This window comes from Phascolarctos cinereus, unplaced genomic scaffold (genome assembly GCF_003287225.1).
Source record: "Phascolarctos cinereus isolate Bilbo 61053 unplaced genomic scaffold, phaCin_HiC Scaffold_1;HRSCAF=81, whole genome shotgun sequence".
NCBI lineage: Eukaryota > Metazoa > Chordata > Mammalia > Diprotodontia > Phascolarctidae > Phascolarctos > Phascolarctos cinereus.
In genome coordinates this window covers 158,601,879-158,617,248 of record NW_027555514.1, presented here as the reverse complement: position 1 = coordinate 158,617,248, position 15,370 = coordinate 158,601,879, and the positions used below count along the sequence as shown (strand labels likewise).

The 15,370-nt window shown below is 39.9% G+C and overlaps 1 protein-coding gene across 6 annotated transcripts in view; it reads right to left on the bottom strand.

The window, feature by feature from the left end:
* The window catches only part of DMTF1 (cyclin D binding myb like transcription factor 1), a 59,539-nt gene extending 44,520 nt beyond the window's left edge, over positions 1 to 15,019 (bottom strand). For 3 of the 6 annotated variants that reach the window (XM_020999758.2, XM_020999761.2, XM_020999764.2), the window contains exons 1-2: positions 14,868 to 15,018; positions 1,304 to 1,426 (exon numbers count right to left, since the gene is read on the bottom strand). The gene's annotated coding sequence lies outside the window, so the exon portion shown is untranslated. Of the gene's footprint in view, positions 1 to 1,303; positions 1,427 to 8,120; positions 8,439 to 14,867 lie in introns of those variants that run through there. The other 3 variants (XM_078154643.1, XM_020999762.2, XM_020999759.2) reach the window with 3 other exon arrangements.
* Positions 15,020 to 15,370: the final 351 nt, after the last annotated feature.

Below are 15,370 nucleotides of genomic sequence, written 5' to 3'. Positions count from 1 at the left end.
CTCTGGCAAGAATTCATGAGTGGGCCCAGTGAGGCAAACTATCACTCCCTGTTACAAAAACAAGCTGACCTCTGTAGAATTTCCCTTGTACTATCTTGTACCAGCAGAACTATCAAGTGCTGATGCCCACAGTTACATATACAATCCAGAGGTCAAGCTATAGACGTCAACTCCCTAAACTATCTTGTTGGAGAAATAACAGACCAAAAATATACACCCCTTAGGAGCCCCCCTCCCCGAGGTTTCCAGTAGTGAATTATGTAGTTGTACATTATCATCTAAATAGCATACTTGCCACATAATCCACTACTTTCCCTATACAAGCTTTAGCATCATTCCTGTCAGGTTGCAAGTTCCCTAAGGAGCTCTGCCCACCATGGCAGGTTCCTTGAAAATCCCTGCCCTTGTTACACTATACAGATAGTGTAACAATAAAACTTTGCCACCTTGAGTCAAAGAAAGCCTGAGTCTGTGAATTCATTCCTGATGACCCCATCCTATATTCTGCTCCTTGAGGGGTTGAAACCTCTCAAACTGCAACAGTACCTTCCAACTCTACTTCAATTATCCTTTGAGGGAGAAACAGAGAAAGTGACTGAGAAAGAAAAAGAATGACAAAGAAAACTAAACCATTTCTAAGGGTGAGTATATTACTTTTATGGAATTTGAACTTCCTTTTGCTATCTGGTTAATCTGTCTTTATAGCTCTTTCCTTCTTAAACACTAAGAGAGACTGCTTTGAAAGGGTTACACCTGACAATTTACTATGAGTTATTTATAGTCACCAGAGAGATATTACTCTTTGGATCAAAACTGAGCACCCCTTTCCTCTGACTTCTACATCTTCAGCATTTTACATGAAGATTTGCATTCTGAATGATGCTCGCGAGACCCTGTGAGATCTTGAATCAATAAAGAAATATTCAATTGTGTTTACTATGTTTACTTACTAAGATCAGAAAGTGCTATGCATTTAAAAAGACCAAACAGGAGAAGCTGAAAGCAAAATGGTATAAAGTTTAATCTTCAAATATTCAGACAATTTCAGTAATCATAATACATAATTTAAGGACTTGGTTAATGTTTTGCTGTAAAAATTACAATTATACAAAAGGATAGTTCCTTACTTAGCATGGGCACTGTACACACTTGGTTCCTAATACATGCCTGTAGAATATTGAATGTGTTGAATATAGTAAATCTATAAATCCTATATTAAAAGACATGAATGGTTCTAGTATGACTAAAATTATAGAAGATAGGAATAGGGGAGGGTCTTGTCACATTCTTACACCAAACTTACCTAATCAAAAGGTGAAGCTGTTATTGCCCTTGCCACGGATTCAAGGTGCTTTTCCCTTGCTAGTAGTATTACCTTCATGTTAACCAGATTGAGTTTCCTCCATGTTTCTATTTCTGGACCATTCTAGGAGTAACAAGATCACACAATCAGGCTCAATTATGTTCAAGTTTAATAATTTATTAGGTTCAATGAGAAAGATGCTTAGATCTGAGTATTAGTTAGCAGATGACATTCCGGCATTAACTATCTGACTTCCCTTGGGTGCCTCTTCAACATGTCAACCATAAAAGAACGCTAAAGGTATCTTTAATAAATGGAATTTATTCAAATCAGCTATTCAAATTAATCTCTAATAGAGAAAGAAGAGAAATTATAAGTAATTCTACACATGTTGAACAAGAGGTTTCCTGTTCCAATTAGTCTATCATTAGGAAACTAAGCATTCTATAGTGAAAGTATTCTTTGAATGAAAAAAGGTTTTGAAAAAAAATTAGTGGTTATATTGAACACATATTGTAGCCATCCTCCTTAATTTTTTTGATGCCATCCTACTCCCCACCCCACCTTTATTGGCAACACACTATTATTTGTTTATTTCTAACCATAACATTCAGTCAATCAACATTATTTATTAAGTGCCTTCTATGTGCCAGGCACTCTGCTAAGCACTAGATACTAATATCGGCAAAAGACAGTTCCTGCCCTCAAGAAGCTCATAATCAAAGGAAGAAGACAACAAACAAATATATACAAACTTGTACATATTCCACTGCTCATCTGTGTTATTTGTAATTTTAATTCCTCTGAAATCATGGTGTTCCACAAGATGGACATGGGACTAGACCTTTGGTTTCATCTATATATGGAATTCCTGGATGATGAAATGCCTGCTACCTGGGGCAGATAAGTGGTGAAGTGGATACAGCACCAGCCCTGGAGTCAGGACGACCTGAGTTCAAATCTGGCCTCAAGACACATAACACTTACTAGTTGTGCGACTCTGGGCAAGTCACTTATCCCCAACTGCCTCGCCAAAAAATAAATAAATAAATAAATAAAATAAAACAGATGCCTGCTAACTCTACCAACACAGGTAAGCATCTTCTCAGTAGTTTGGATTCTTAGACAGTTGTCTCTTTAATAATCGGCCATATAACATCACAGGAGACTCAATGAAAACATACCCATTTAAAAACTTCCTGGTTACTTTGTTATGAAAGGACAGAATGAACCAAAAATTGAACTTAAGTTTCGTGAAGGCAGAGATGCTACCTGTGATTTTTCTCTTATAGCATAGCATCCTTTCATGTGGTAAACATTTTAAAAGAATAATCATAAATATTAATAAATGAATAAATTAAAATCATAATCTCCAACAATTTAGTTTTAAAATATGAGAAAAACACAAATGTGACATATTGAGCTATCCAAATGAGAGACTTGATTCTATACAGTAAAGTATATTTAAAACTAGAGGTAGAAGAGAAGACCTGTTAGACAAACAAGTTAGACAAGATACAACAGTATATACACAGGCAAGCACAAAGGAATTTCAGGGAGAAGAGAGCATGAATTGGGAGCAGGAAAGGCTCTACAGAGGCTCCTGAGTAGAATCCTGAAGAAAGCTAGAGGTGGGCGTGAGAAGGTGAGAGGGAAAGCCTATGTGGAAAGCACAAAGACTGGAGAAGAAATGCTAAGTTTAGCAAACAGCTAGTTGGCCAGGTTGGCTGGAACAGATTATAAAGCAGACGGCATTAAGCGCCAGGTTGAGAAGATAATATTTGATCTTAGAAGCAATTGAAAACAACTGCTTTTTCATTGAGGGGGGACAGGATCAGACTGGTGCCTTAGTTAAGGCTATTTTGGCAGCTGTATAGATAAGGGAGGAGAGACTGGAAGGTGTGTCAATTAGGAGGCTCCTCAAACGACAGCTTAAACTATCACAGAATAATTTCCCTGTGAGGGCAAAGAACCTGAGAGCACTGAGTAAGCAAGTTTGATTTCTTTAACAAAGTCTTTTTCAGGGTTGATTGCTCATTGTTTTGAGTTCATAAAGCACTTATTATCAACTACGTATTTTGGCATTATGTACTGTCCCATAAAACTACTCAGTTCTCTCATGCTTGCTCATCTGTTAGAAGTCCTCTAGTTCAAATCCTTTAAGCTGACTGTACCCATCTCTTAGATTTTCGGAAAGTTCTTATTTAAAACATTCTGTCCCTCTGTTCTCATAAGGCAGGTAGTAACTTAATAGGGCATACCCCCTCAGACAGCAGGGTCACAATGTTCAGAGAAATATAAAAGAGTAAAGTTAAAGTTTGAGCTAGGGGAAAAGTTAGGTAATGGGGGCAAAAATAAGCCCATCATTAATGGGACCAGGCAGTAGAATCACTAATCCACCATGGGGTTTGGAAGGCCACTTCAAAAAGAAAGGGAAAGAAACAAGCATTTTGTATATATGTACAATACCAACTATGTACCAGGTAACATGCTAAGTGCTTTACAAATAAGATCTCATTTTATCCTCACAACAACCCTGCAAAATAGATGCTGTCATCTCCATTTACAGTTGAGGAAACTGAGGCAAACAGAAGCTAAGTGACTTGGCCAAGGTCACACATTTAAGCACCTGAGAGATCAAATTTGAACCCAGGTCTTCCTTCACTGCAGGCCAAGTACTCTAGCCAATAAGAGGCAGAGCATTTGTGGGAAGAGTAGTAACAGGGCCAAGACTTGTGATTTCATTAGAAGAGGGAACTCAGGGAAAGTACTTCTCTGCAACTCTACTCACAGAAAGTTGCCTAGAATAGAGGTGTCAAACTCCAGCTCCACGAACCAGATGAAAATATAATATGAAAAAGCTTAGTAAAATAAAAATACATAAGGATAATGCTAATTTATGGTTTTCTAAGTCAGCCCAAGGCCCCACAGGTATACTTTTCTAGCTCAGTTTGACACCACTGCCTGACAGCAGAGAGGTTAACTTAATTTGACCCGGGTCACAGAACCAGGAAGCACCAAAGTGGGACTTAAACACTTGGGCTTCCAGCTGTTCATATCTACTTTGGATTCAGACTCTGACACTCATTAGCTGTATATTCCAGAGTAAGTTAACTTAACCTCTATCTCAGTTTAGCCTGTAATACTGGAATTTTCATGGCACCAATGTTGCAGGACTGCAGGGACTCTCTTTTATTAAAAAACACGCAAAGAACTTTGCAAGTCTTAAAGTATTGTTAGCTATCTATGTGTGGGAAAAGTAAAAGGTTTAATTTACCAAAGGTTTGGGAAATCTAAAGGGCTAGCCTGTGGATCCAGGGGAAAAATGTTAATAAGGCCTCAGACATTTTAACAGTTTATCTAGCAAAGGGACTAGACAGCTAGTGGTGCAGTGGTATCAGGCCTGGAGTCAGGAACACAAATCCAGCCTCAGACACTAACTGTGTGATCCTGGGCAAGTCACTTAATCCTGTTTGCCTCAGTTTCCTCATCTGTAAAATAAGCTGGAGAAGGAAATGGCAAATATCCAAATGGGGTCCTGAAGAGTCAGACATGACTGAACAACTAGCAAAGGGAGAAATGAGGAGAGGAAACTCACCATAATTAATACTTTACTACTGTGTGGAGGTTTTGTGTAACTTGAAATGGATAACAAAGAAGCAAAAGAACAGGTCATTATGGCGATGCAACTTTAACTGACTCTTAATTATACAAATGAAGTCATCTGTAAGTGTTTGCAAGTATTAGTAAGACTTGGGGATGTTTGGGGAAAAATTGTTAACAATTACTGATTAAACTGAGTGTTTCAAACAAGTAGGAGTGGAACAATTCAAAATAGGTTAATTACTAAAATGTCAACATAAAATCATGTATTTTTTTTCCCCACATGACTTCATGTTTCTAGCTCATAAGATTACTCCTCTGCAAAATGAAGAGGCTAAATTTCTAGGTCTAACATTCTATAAGATTCTAGCACACTGCTATCACCCAGTTTGGCACTGCATATAAAATCAACTCAAAAGCAATTAAAAATAATGTATTTGTGACTATCTGATATATTTTGCTTCAGATTTAACAGATAATTTTATTACATATCTGTTTACATTATCCAAGTGTATAGCAACTGGGAATTCTGGGAAGCAAGATATCCTAATACTCAATATTTTCTAACTGTAAATGTTTATTATGAGTTTTTAAAATTATAAGCACAGAGGAAAGGAGCGATGAAATTTTAAAGTCAAATACATACAGCATGCATGGAAGACATTTAAAAAACATTTTATTATTGTGAAATGACACTTTAATAGTTAACAATGAAGCATATAGGACTGAACATAAAACAACCTTTTGAGGGGGGTCAAAACTAGATTCAATAACTTAAAAGGCATAACATTACAGCTTTAGTTGCACTTTACCAGTTCATACTTATTTACTTTAAGACTGAGCCATGTTTATAAGGTTCAATTTATCATACATGCCTATAAAAGTTGCAAGTTGAATCTATACTCATATAGTGAACTTCAAGTGTATATGACAATGTTGAATGGTATGATTTTTGCCCCAGAATAAATTTATTCTTCCAGCTGGCTCACTTTATGTGCCATAGACAGTGCTGTTCACCAATTAATCAAATATTACTTTGCACTGTTACTCAGGTACAAAAATGAATGGTAGACTCAATCAGTAGGCAACAAGCATTTATTATCTACTCTGTACCAGGCACTGTGTTCAGTGCTGGCGATAACAAGGATCAAAATTAAAATTCCTGCTCTCAAGGTACTTACATTCTCCTGGAGAAGCCAACATATATAAATATATAGTGATTTTATTTCTAGGTAGGAGCATTAGAAGCTGGGGACGGTGAATCTGAAAAGACCTCCTGCAGGAAGTGGCACCTGATCTAATCTCTGAAGTAAAAGAGAGATTCCGAGGGGTGGAGGTGGAATTGCAATTGCGTGGAAGGTACAGGAAACAGCATGTGCAAAGGCACAGAGATGAGAGCTAGAATATCATGTGTAAGGAACAGAAAGGTGATCAGTTTGGGCAAAGAGGAAGGGGAGAGGTGGCTGGGAGAAATATAAACAGTAATGTATGAAGGGGAATAATCCATAATAATCCAGAAGTAATGGAGCTATTGAAGTTTATTGAACAGGAATGTTATTTTTAGCAGTTGTGTGCAGGAGAAGGAAGACTTGGGGCCAGGAGATTGAAAGGTTATTCTAATAGTCTAGGAAAGAGGGGAACAGTGAATAAAAGAATTTCTGAGAATGAGTAGATTTTAAAAGTGAGTAGAGTGAGAATGAGTAGATTTTAAAAGGCTGGAAAGGTCTCTTAAAGAGGGGCTTTGAAGGACCTGGGCAATATGAAAGCAAAGGGAACGGTATTCCAGGCAGATAGAACATAAAAGCTTAGAATCTAGAATGCATTCAACATTTACTGAACTTCTACTAGGGATATACTTGTTAGGGATGTAAAGATGTTACAACATAATTGTTGCTTTCAAGAAGCTTATGTATTTGCAAAACATGGCATATTTAAAGGCAATGAGGTGGTTGGCATAACTGGAATAAAGAGCTTCCACTGTATAGTTGTGGGAGATAAGGATGGGGCTAGACTTTAAGAAGCTTGAATTCCACACTGAAGAATTTGAGTGCTTTAAGTAATAAAGAGCGAACTGGAGGTTTTGGAGCTGAACCACAGCAACCATAGAATTCAGCCCCTACTTGATCAAGAATCTCCCCAACAATATTGCTAACAATCTAGCCTCTGCTTACAGATTTACAGTGAGGAGTAAAGTCACTACCTCAGAGGTATTTCACTTTTCAACAGCTTTAATGACTTAAGAAAAAACTTAAAGTCTAAATCTGTCTCTCCTACAACTTTTACCCACTGCCCTAAGGACACATGTGGCCTTCTAGATCCTTAAATTCAGCCTTTTGATGGAACCCGAATTTGTTCTGTAAAATTTGGATTCGGTCAAAAGGCTGCACTTAGGGATCTAGAAGGCCATATGTGACTTCAAGGCCGCAGGTTCCTCACCCCTGTTCTATCCTATCAGACCAAATGAAACAAATCTAACTGCTCTTCCATATGAAAACACTTCTAATCTTTTGAAGAGTGGTATCATGTATCTGTGAAGTCTTCTCTTACTTGGAATAAACATCCTCAGTTATTTTATAAGATCTTCCCATAGTGTATGGTTATCAGTCATCTCATGATCCTGCTCCCCCCTCTTCTGAAAGCACTCTAGCTTGTTGCTAGCCAGAACAAATACCCTTAATAAAAAGATTTGTCCTATAAAACTTGGATTCAGTCAAAATACCGCACACAAGGACCTAGAAGGCCTTGAGGCCACAGGCTCCCTCCCCTCTCCCCCCCCCCACTACAAGTCCATCCTAAAATGTAGCACTCAGAATTGCATATAGTACGGACTGGTGGGGGGTGAGGGAAGGTGAGGAAGCAGGGCTGAACAGTAGATTTATATGCAAAGCGCAGTTCGGTAAAAACATTTTTGCATTACTTGATCTCGGCCATTTGCTATATCTTTCCATACAAAGAATCTTACTACAGTATTATAGGTTCATTGTTAATGTAAATAGACAACTCTCAGCAAATTAACTACTTACAGCTTCTACTTTTACAACTATTCCACATAACAAAGTTGCTAGTCATATTGAAATGTCAATGTTGTCGACTCCTGGTATAACAATTTGCTATATAAAGCACTTGCATAAGACCCAACAAAACAAGCTGTATTACTTATAAAGACAAAGTTGGTCTGCCTTGGATGCTATCCAAGTACCTGATGAACCATTACCTAATATCACAGGATAAGTTTAGAGCTGGAAAGGACTGTAGAGAGGCATCTTAAGAGGGCCAATCCCCTCACTGTAAAGATGAAAAAACTGAGTTAGAGGGCCGATATCTCAACCAAGGTTCTCTGACTACAAGACCATTGTAATATCCCCTATAAAAGTCTCTAAGAACAACACTAAGGATGGTTTCCAGAATATTCATTTTAGACATTAAGTCCAAGTAGCACAGCACAAATATTCACAATCTAATCCTTTTACTTCAGGACTCTGTGTAATATAATACTATGCTACTCAGGTGCTTACAAATAGGCAAAAGGAGATGCCTAGATCTATTATTTAAAAGTTAGGCTAGCCTCCAATCTAACCAAGATTTTGTAAGAATCATTATGCTGTTTTTGTAAGACCAGGCAAATGCAGGGCTATTACTACAAATTCAGAGCTTAGAGATCTCACGTTCCAGGTTATCATCCCAATTGCTAATTTTTTATACAGAACGCAAAGCATCTTCAGTTCAATTTTGCTATAAATTGTAGTAATTAAGATGCATCCTTAAAGCCTGTGTACTTCATTTTATTGTACTTCAGTAAGACCTGAGTTCCAGTTCCAGTTCTGCCATACTAGCTGTCTGACACTGGACAAACTGGTTAACCTCTTCGAGTCTGTTTCATCTGTAAAATGAGAGGATTGGACTTAATGGCCGCTACCACTCTGGCTCTAAAGCTATGATCCTATATACTTTTCTGTGCAGTCTTCTGCCAGTTGGGCCCCAATTTTCTCTTATTCATTCATTTATTTATTTTCAATACCGGGAGCTCTCTATAACGATGCAACCTCTGCCTAAAAGGAAAAATCTTTACAAAATCATGGGGCAGCACCCAGGGAGTTTCTGTTTTAACTGCCTTGTCTTCTGTGCACACAGAAAGCAGTAGCTTGGACAGATATGCTCAATTCCTGTCCTGGAGCCACTCCAGAGCCTTAAGCAACCATGCAACAGACTATCAAGCTCTGATTCATCATCCTTTCAGGAACGTTTTCCTTTTCCAACTCTGGCTGAACAATTTTGATCATGTTGTTTTATAAGGCAAAATATTCAATAAAAGATCAACTTTACAAGAAATCATCAATAATTAGATATCAGAAATGATAAATAAGTTTTGCTCCAAAAAGAAACCTTACACAAATATCCTAAGAAAGCTGCCCCATCTGTGAATAAAATAAGACGCATTAAAATCCAAATTCTCTGCCAGATCTTTTGGAAGTCTCTCTGTAATTGTTCCTCTAGGGAAGAAATTAACAGGCAATCCTGTAACAATCTGACCAACTGGAGGAGCCAAATTTTCAAACTCTGCCAAACTGGCGATTCAATTGGCCAATAAATTTATTTTTAAAAAATCTCCTCTCCACTATTTTTGAATTTTTAAATCCAGTGCCAGCCTGACTCAAGTACCTCTAAATGTATATAATGCTAGATTTTAAATAAAATAAAATGTCACTCATTCAAACATTTATTGAGTGCCTATTTTCAAGCCACTATTCCAGGCACCTTAAGTGTACCTTCAAAGAAAATATGTACCACTATAATCTCCTACTAACGATCATCAGGAAATTGCATTTCTTTTGTAAGTATACTTCTTAGGCAAAGCAGGTGTTTTATCACCCTCAAGCAGACACAAAGACTTGGAGATGGATAGAATGAGAACCATTATAATTTCTTTCTACTACTTAATGTACACAAAGATAAGGCTGTGAGTTTCATAAAGAGGTAGTGTACATTTAACCACAATGATATCAAAAAAGAAATGTTACAAAAGGATGTTAAACAATTTAGTACTGAGTAACTTTAGTCTGGTCTCTAGATTTTTATGTTTCATTCAATTGTGGTATATCACCTTTCTAAGGCTGAAAAAAGAAAAAGCAACAAAAATAGTAAATAGATATTCCCTTTTATTAACTATTTCAAAATTAGTCTACCTTTAAAAAAAAAACACCCCAAATCAAACTAAAACAAAAAACCTCGACCCAAAACAAAACTTTTCAGTTCTCACTCCTCCAATCCAAAGCAATTAGGGGTTATTAAGTATCTAATTTATCTTCAAGACCCTCTGGAATTTTCTCCCTTACAAGATTTTTGAAAGGCCTACTGAATATATCTGTGGTTTTAAAAAAATGCACAAATATTTTAATACAATTTTCTGTCAAATTCTTCTTTTAAAGCAGAAATCCACTGGATTAGGAGAAAACATTTAGGTCCTAGCCCAAGAGATATCACTAGCCAGATGACCCTCGGCAAATCACTTAATTTCACAAAAATTCAGTTTCTTATTTGCAAACTGGAGACAATCCCTGCACCTGTCCAACTCACAAGATAGTTTTGAGGGTCAAATGAGATTAAGTTCTCAAAAGCGCTCTGGAAAACAAATTGCTACACAAATGTTAATAGTAGAGTCTATTCTCTCCCATAAGACACTATTAGCTGACAGTTATAAAAGATTTTTAAGGTTTACAAAAACTTTACATAGTTATCTGATCCTCACAATAATGCTTTGAGGTATATACTTCAGTTGTTGTTGAGTACTGTCAGTGGTATCTACTCCCTGTAACCCCATTTCTGATTTTCTTGGCAAGCATGCTGGAGTGGTTTGTCATTTCCTTCTCCAGCTCATCTGGGCAGATAAGGAACAAAGGCAAAAAGGGTTAAATGACTTGCTCAGGTCACACAGCTAGTAAGTATCTGAGGCAGGATTTGAACTCAAGTCTTCCTGACTCCAAGGCCTATACTTTACCACTTTACAACCTAGTGCTCTCTTCAGATACTATCCTCATTTTGTAGATGAGAAAACTGAGGATCAGAGAAGTGACTTGATAATGGTCACATGGCTACTAAGTAGTACCAAAGGTGAAAAAGAAACATAGGTATTCCTATACCCAGTTCCTTACTCTATCCACCATGCCCACCTATTTTCTTAGAAGGATTATACTTCAAAAATAAAACTCCCACCCTAAAGCACCCAGCAGCTAGGTGGGCTAGATACTCCAGTATCTTTGCCAAGAAAACCCCAAATGGGGTCACAGAGAGTCAGACACGACTGAAAAATGACTACACAAAAAAAGCACCCAGAAAAATCACGTTTAATCACATGGTTATTAGGATACAATTTCTAAAGGCAAGATTCCATCTTCTTTTCAAATGTATAGTACTTAACACATTTTCAGTGATTACTGAATAGAATCATTTTTCACAAATGTGTCTATATTAGGACTCTAGACCACTGTAACCATGTAAATAGTCACAATTACAAGTACAATCCTCAGAATTTGAAGACTAGTATTCTAAAACAGTAAGCATTTCTGTTTTTATAAATGTCTGGCTCAATTTAATTAGACTAAAGAAATCCAAAAGATGAAATACCATGTAATATACCCAATGTTTATCTGTGATATTTTCAGAGACTGTCAAAGATATTTTCTTTGGAACAAAGAAGAAAATACTAATTTTTTACCTGTGTTTCTCAACCAAATCTTATTAAAATTTTTAGTATCAAAAGCGGTGGAAGCAAGCCCACAAGCTCACAATGGAGCACTTTTGTGACCTGCCATATAGAAATAGTCTTACAATTTTAATGACCACTGGAATTTTGAATTGTCAAAGTTTGAAAATCATTTGAGGAATATTTTGGAGTATGATTCTGATTTCTCACTTTTTACCAAAAGCAGTCCTCAGTCATTTTAAGAACAAGGTTGTTTGTACTGTCTGAAAAATATCACTTTAAATTATTTATGTGAAAATTCAAAATTAGTGTACAGAAAAAGAACCTCTAATTTTAGATTTTTTTGATTTCAAGATGTACTGACTTCATCAGCTTCTGAACTTAAAAGTTGAGGAGTTATTTGGTAAACTCAGAAACCTTGAATTGCTACAACGCAATGGGAGAGACAACTGAAAAAAGTCCAAGCCCCAATATAGAAAGTGGTATCAGGAAGGGATGGGCTGGAATCCCACCGCTGACATTTATATTACAGTTGTCACACTATGAGCAAGTCACCTCATATTTCTGAGCTTTGGTTTCCTCATCTGTAAAATGTGGCTAACAACTGCAGTACTAACATGAAGGAGATGTCAAGCTCAAATACAATCTATAAAATATATGTTACCTATATAAATGTCATTCTTTTGAAGGGTAGCAAATCTGGGAAGGTTTCATAGAGGAAGTGTTAGATAAGCAGGACTTTCAAAGGAGAACTAGAGGAAGACAAAGGGCCTAAAAGCACAGTCAGGCTGAGAAGCAATGCAGAGAATCCTGGGGCAGAGGCGAGCACAATGAGTAGGACAATCCAGTTTAGGTGGGGCACTAGGCAAAGTACAAGGAAAACAACATGAAATAAACAGCAAGATTGTACCAGATTACTGAGGGCTCTGAAAGCCAAGAAAAGTTAAGGAGTTTGAACTTTAGTTGGAAGGCTATAGGGAGCCAGTGAAGATATTTTAATAGTGAAATGATACCAAGTTAACAAAACATTGAATTTAAAGTTTGTCAAACTAGCTTGAGGCAGCTAGGTGGTACAGTGGCTAGAACCCCAGTCCTGGAATCTGGAAGTCTAGAGTTCAAATCCTGCCTCAGACAATTACTAGCTGTGTGACCCTAGACAAGTCACTTTGCCTCAGTTTCCCCATCTGTAAAAACGAGCTGGAGATGGAAATGGTAAACCACTCCAATATCTTTGCCAAGAGAACCCTAAAATGGTTTCATGAAAGGTCAGACACAACTCAAACAACTAAACTAGCTCAACCAGAAAGATATATATGTAGATATATTTTTTTATGTAGCTACATATGTATATAGACACAGATATATACACATATATATCCTTTCAAAGATAGCAAAAGTTAAAATATTGGCACCAAGGATAGTGACTGAGTTATTCTGTGCAAAGTATAGTATATTGACTGTGGTTAATTTACAAAACATAAACAGCATCGTTAAAATTAAAAAAAAAAACCCAAAACCATGAGTGGTAATTTATTTTAATTGCCTTAAACAAGGTCAACATTTCTAAGTGGTAAAAACTGCCCTTTCTATGTTGATAGGTTAGAATTTGAGATGAAATAAAGACAAATCAATTTCCCCATTACCCGACTTGACTATTTCAATGACATTAAAAAGGTGTTCTATCCTAGTTGAGCATTCAAACACAGCAACACCTTTTACTGAATGTGCATGTGTTCTGGATAACTGTCTAATCTGACTTGGAGCCGGAAGAGCCTTACAGGTCTTTTGGTCCAACTCCTCCATTTTACAGAGGCGAGAGAGAACACTGAGGACCCAGAGGTTAAGAACCGCGCCTAGGACGATACCGGATCTAGTAAGCAGCAGAGTCAAGGATCCAAATCCAATCCAGACTTTCCGATTCCACATCCATCCAGTGCCCTTTCCACCTTACCACAGCCGCCATCCTCAGAAGGAGGCAACCCTAATAGAGATTTTTATTTGCCCCAAATGAAAACAACAACATAGATACCCCATACTACAACTAAATTGCTCCTTCGCGAAAGAATGTATTTTTATTTTAACGGACTATAAACAGCTCCTTCATAAAAGAATGAATTCTGATTTTTAATGAACTATATTAACAAGTACAACAAGTGGCATCTTCAATTCTCAGAAATGAAGTTTTTTAAAAAAAAGTCAGAAAGGAGAACAGCTCATTCATTTTTCAACACAATAGGAGTCTGGACTTTACATTCTTTCCAGCCTTCTCCTCTAATCTAAGCAACAAAGTGGGGTTGGGGGGGAGGGAGGGGAGAACAGCAGCAAATGTTTGGATGACCAGAGCAGGAGAGGGACTTTCTAACCCTCGTTTCCCATTAAACGGGGAACAAACGTCCCGATTCTCCCGAGGCGCTTAACTCAAAGAGGGCAGCGGCTCGCACTTCAGAGAACAGCTGGGAACCCGAGAGGGATCGGGGGAAAGGGGGAGAGAGGACCCCAAACACCCAGCCAAGTATAAATTAACGAGGGCCCGGCCTCCTCCCCCGCGCCCTCCAGCTCTGCAGCCAGGGGCCCGGGCGGACAGCTCTGCGGAGGCCACCAAGGCCAAGCCTGCTCCGGAGAGTGGGGGGCGACACCAGTTAAACGGACACAGGCGGCCTCGAGACCCCACTCCGATGGGAAAAGCGGGCGGGGAGGAGGGGTCAAGATGAAAACGGGGGGGGGAAGACAGCATCCCCCGCCCCCAACTCACCCCATTTTACAAAACGCATCGCTAAAGCGAACCTAGAAAATACCATCACCCCAACCCCCAGACCCTCCCCTGCTCCCCCCAGGGGTCCCGGCGCCATTTGGACTCCATCGAAGCGAGCCGCCGCCATTTTCCGCCTCCATCAGTAACGCAGCCGCTTCTCCGCCTCTGCGGCCGCCCGCTTCCCATCCCCGCAGCCCCAGCCCGGGGAGGGAGGACCTGGCCCAGGCCGGCGAGGAGAGGGGAGGGGTGTGGAGGGGAGGGGAGGAGCAGGGTAGGTGGAGGGAAGCCTCCTCCAGCCGGCCCGGCTCGGGGTTCCCCCGCCCTCGCCCTCGGCACCCCCCTCCTCATCCCTCCCCCAGGCCGCTGGTCCAGGGGCGCCGGAGGGCTGAGGGCAGGGGAAGGGGGCAGGGGCAGGCGGCCAGGGGGCCGGGCGGACTGAGCTGCGCAGCGCGGGGCGGAGCGGAGAGGCCCCGGCGGCGGTTGGGACCTGAAGGTTCCATCGCACTTACTTCCTGTTTTGGGTCCGGGCACTTTGGAAGAACCAGGATGGAGGCTCCGAAAAATACCAGGATGGAGGAAGCGGCTGTGGGCTAGAGCAGCCGCGGCCGGAGAGAGAGAGCGCGACAACCCGCCGGAAACCGGGCGACCGCTCCGCCCCGCCCCCAGACGCTCTTCTCTCCTTCCCCTCCCGCCTTTCTCCCCTGTTGCAGCAGCCACTCTTCCCTCCCCCTCTCGGCTGGCGTCATTTCCGTGCGGCCAGAATGCGGAGAAAGGGGCCTCAGCTTTTCGGATCTCCTGGGTCCGAGCGGCTTGGGGGTGGGGGCGGCTGGGTCTCTTGCCATTCTTTAGAGTTCGGGACGCCCCTTTGGGAAAAGCTTCCTTCAGGCCGGTGGCTAGAGCTCCCTCGGGCAAATGGGACAGGCTGGGACGGCCTCGGTGTCCCTGGCCCCAGGGGCGGCGGGGGCAGTGTGCTGGGATGGGATGGAAGAGCCTCGGAGTGCGGCAAAAAGGG